Here is a 4188-nt window from a genome sequence, read left to right as displayed (position 1 = left end):
ATGTTGTTATTGCTCAAACGTGTCCGCCGCTCAGAAAATTTCTTGAATGGTACACTCTAAGGCAAAATTACCCTAAAGAGAAGTGACGGAGCCCAATAGGCGCGCGCGATGAACGGATAGACTGTTGAGGAGCAACCACTGAGGGAAGCGTGCCGCGCGAAACCACACGTGCCAAAGGGATGAACCGCCCGCGGATTGCAGGCAGCGCGAAAAGCGTTGCAAAGGTGCCCAGTTTCCTCCTCCCTTCTCCTCCTCTGCTGGCTCAGTCTTTCCCCGTATTTTGCCGGCGACGGGTGGCGTGTTACGTCGCGCTCAGAGTGCTCGACAACGGCCGTCTGGATTCTAACAATTACGACGTGGTGCTTGTCTGTACGCTTGGAGGAACGTGGGCTGCTGCTATTGCGTTTCGCTGCACCCATGAAGTCTGTAGCAGGTCTCGACATGGCAACACGCCACGCTGTATATATCTGGCTTCAAGATAGTCACGACTAACACACGACACGAACAGTTGAGGAGGCCAATATGGCGGCCGAAAAGTCAACAGGCCTATCGGATATAATATTCAGTCCAACTCAGGGCAGAAAACAGCGCTGGATTCTAAGGCATGTAGGTTATCATTCTTTATTCTACTCTACTTGTCGCGTGTGCGAAACGGATCGCGCTTGCCGGCAATGGGCTCGGTCATGTTGTATATCGCACGCACGAGATGCATTGCGAAGGTGAGCATCGGCGTCTGCAGTGCGCCTGTGCTTTGCTACTGCCTGTAAATTGGCCGCCATTGCCATTGGCCTCCCGTACGCTCGTTCATAGAGTGCTCGCCTGTCTTCGCCGCCGCGATGAGCTCCGGGCTAACGATATTGAGCTGAGACTTTGTCGTTGTGTTGGCAGCCGTCGAAAACACGTTGCGGGTTCTCGTAAAAAGCTTGGTTGTGGTATGTCGTAGCTCTAAGAGCACCAGCACGGGCTGGCGGGGCTTTTGCTTGCGTCGGAACTCATTCGGTCGGAACTCAAAGTCGGTCGACATTACAGTCAGTTGCAAGTAGCTCTGCTCCGTCCGCTGGCCGAGGACTCGCATTTGCGTGCTGCACTCGCTCGAGTTTGTGGAAAAGAGCCACATTATCGTCGATTTCTTCGGCGCTAGCTCCAAACCAGCTCGGCGCTGTTCGGGGCGGCGACGAAGCGTACGCTCGCTTTCGTGTTCAAAGTTTTCTGGCGGCAGACACTCCGCGTGCAACGCCGTGTTTGGTCACGCGTTCGCTTGCTCAATGTGAACCACGTCGCTCGCTTAGGACTCGCCGACTTGTTAGCGGCACGCAGGTTCGCGGAGTTGTGGCTGCAGCCGCCGCTGCTTAGCTTTTGCGCTACGGGGATCGAAATGAGTCTTTGACGATGTGTGACATCACGGTGAAATTATTAGCGTGTCATATCTCACATATGTTTTCATATCACCTTGCATGTATTTCTCATATCCATTTGTAACCATCCTCTGTCACGTGTGACTTAGTATTTTACATACTAATTGTGCAGCGGTCGGCACACAACATGCTGAAGACTGTGTGCGCTGGCATTCTGTGATGCCTGACATCCATCACATTCGTCAGAGCAGATTCCGATAGACTGTGTGACATGCGAAGAGAAAGTTATTTGTGTGTCATATTTTGACGCTTGTTTTTATATTATCGTGCACGTTCTTGTGATATGCGTGCATCTTTATCTTCTGTCACGTGTGTATAACTATTTTTACTATCTTATTGTACGTACAGCCGGAGAACACAACAGGCAGAAGGCTGCGTGCGCTGGCGTCTGCAATGCCTGTCATTTATCGCTTCTGTCAGAGGAGCTACCCAAGGAGTAAACAAGATTTGACAACGAGGCTGCACTCGTACACTTCACCATAAATTCACTTAAAAGAATGAAGAAACTTTATGCGTATGTGGAAAAATAGAAGATTTCGATGTCTCACTTTTGTCTTTCGTTGTTGCCGTGACTGCGAAAGCAGTCATACATAGGTGGCTAACTATTTTTTCGCGTGTTCTTTTCTGCGCATTGTGTTGCTCACTGCGCAGAAAAACAGGCAAAAAAGTAGTAGGCCTGCGGAAAATAAAGAAAAAAAAACAATGCTTGAACTGGGGACAAAAACTTCATTAGATTGGAGTATTTGAGTGGACCAACCATTTGTCCAGCAAGGTGCAACTGTGAGGACTAACGGTTGCCCGGTAAGGTGTAAATGTAGGGATTAACAGTTGCTCTATAAGGTGCAAATTTGAGGATTAAATGTTAGTTTTTTGAGGGGGATTGTGAGACTAACGGTTACTCACTAAGGTGTAAATATGAGGTCTCAATGTTAGTCCCTGGAGTTCTTCTTTGGCGACTTACTATTATACTCAGTGCTGTTAGTCCCTAAGGAATTAATGGTTGTGGCAGCCACATTAGCCCCCAAAAGGACGAACTACACAATCTTTTAACACCCTTTTGCCTTAGAGTGTAGCTGTTTCTTTAAACCGGCACGAAAGTTTCCTGGTTTTTCATGGTAATTTGAGTGAGCTGGTAAGCTAATATAATTGGTTGAACATGCAGCGCAGACGAGACTGAGCGTGGGGTAAGTGTGCACCCAATGTTTTTATCCGTCGCCTGTGCCGCGATGCACGGCAAACAAGTCTTTCGGTTTGGAGGTGTTTACGCGTTTGGAGAGATGGGGGGGGGAGGGGGTTCTCCGGAAATTTTGACAATCTAGGGTTCTTTAACATGCACTGACATCACACAGTACACCGGCCTCTACCATTAGCCTCCGCCGAAATGCGACCAGGATTGAACCCACGACCTTCGGGTCAGCAGCAGAGCACCATAATTATTGATCCACCATGGCGGACCGTTAATCTTGCCTTTGGCCATCGTTCAATGCAGAAAAATGATTTTACAAAGACGGAATAAACGAGCCACGCAGACAGACTGTACGAGTGACTCTTCCATCTACGAGGTGTTGTTCTTCCAGTCAGAAGTGCTTATTCGTGAGCTAGTTGGTATAGCATAATCTAGTATAAGACACACGAAAAAACACGCGCGAAACCACAAACGATTGCGCTCTGTCAATTGAAACACCGCAAATGACGAATATTGTGGTCTTTTGCCTGTTTATGCAAAACGACTTGCATACTCAAAAATGAGTCTATTAAAAAAACACTCGTTTGCTCATTGTTTTCTTGACACTTTCAACGATTCTACATTTGATTAATACAGACGATTTGTTCGGACTTATGAAACTCGAGCGAACGAGCTTTTGCTGTAGACACACACATAAAAAGCATGTCGCCACTGCTTTACACGTTTTATGCTGGGTGAATTGTTGAATAATTCACGGCATTGTGATTGTAGTGCTAAAAGAGACTGATTGCATCGTACGACAAAACAAATGCTTGTTCCGTCAAATCTGTCAACATTCTTTCTATCAGATTTTTCACCACATTCCCAGTTTATTTTGAGCATGTGCTCACACCAGTTCCAACACTCCAATTTGATTTTTTTGTTTATCGGTATTGACTGCCTAAATGCATGAGAGAAACGAAATTCGTTGTGCCAGGCTATTGGCACATTCCTGTAATGTTTTTATTTTTGTTTTCCTGTAGGCAACCTCCAGTGAGCCATCTGATGACAGCGTCTTGCTAGAAGACGAGCCAGGTTCACAAGATAGCTCCTTTGTTACAGATGGCAAGATTCCCGAAATTTCAGACAATGATGATACTGGTATAAAAGTCAGACTAAGTGCACAGGACCACGATCCACAGATGAACAGGCAGTTTTCTGACAGCTAAGAGATTGCCGAATAAAAATCCAGCTGATGGGCCACACCCAGAAGACTGTGACGTCAACGATCCATATGTTGATTTCTCGGAGTTTATCACGAAGAATTAATTTGTACATCTTCGTGGCATTTTCACGAGCATGTTGCAAGCCATGCGGCTGGAACTTACCTTCGTTGTGGCAGCGGGGCTACCATTGGCCCAAGTCGACGGCTTGTTAAAGTTGCTCAATGCAATATTTGGCCAAGAGGTTTTTCCGTCTCCTAAGTATGGGTTTCGAAAACTCTCGGATTCACAGAAATCTAAAATGGTTCAGGTCAACACGTGGTGCTCAACGTGCAATTTTCCGACTGAAACCCATGGCCCCAATGCAGAGCTCTGTCGCATATAT

At 46.9% G+C, this 4188-nt stretch overlaps 1 long non-coding RNA gene across 1 annotated transcript; it reads left to right on the top strand.

Annotated features, from left to right (window-relative positions):
* The first annotated feature begins 317 nt into the window (after window positions 1-317).
* Window positions 318-1962, top strand: LOC142768579 (uncharacterized). Its single transcript, XR_012885345.1, has 2 exons — window positions 318-606; window positions 1764-1962. It is a non-coding gene; the product is annotated as an uncharacterized LOC142768579 (long non-coding RNA).
* Window positions 1963-4188: the final 2226 nt, after the last annotated feature.

The sequence above is a fragment of the Rhipicephalus microplus genome, chromosome 8 (assembly GCF_043290135.1).
Source record: "Rhipicephalus microplus isolate Deutch F79 chromosome 8, USDA_Rmic, whole genome shotgun sequence".
NCBI classification, from domain to species: domain Eukaryota; kingdom Metazoa; phylum Arthropoda; class Arachnida; order Ixodida; family Ixodidae; genus Rhipicephalus; species Rhipicephalus microplus.
This window is presented reverse-complemented; position numbering and strand designations above follow the sequence as displayed.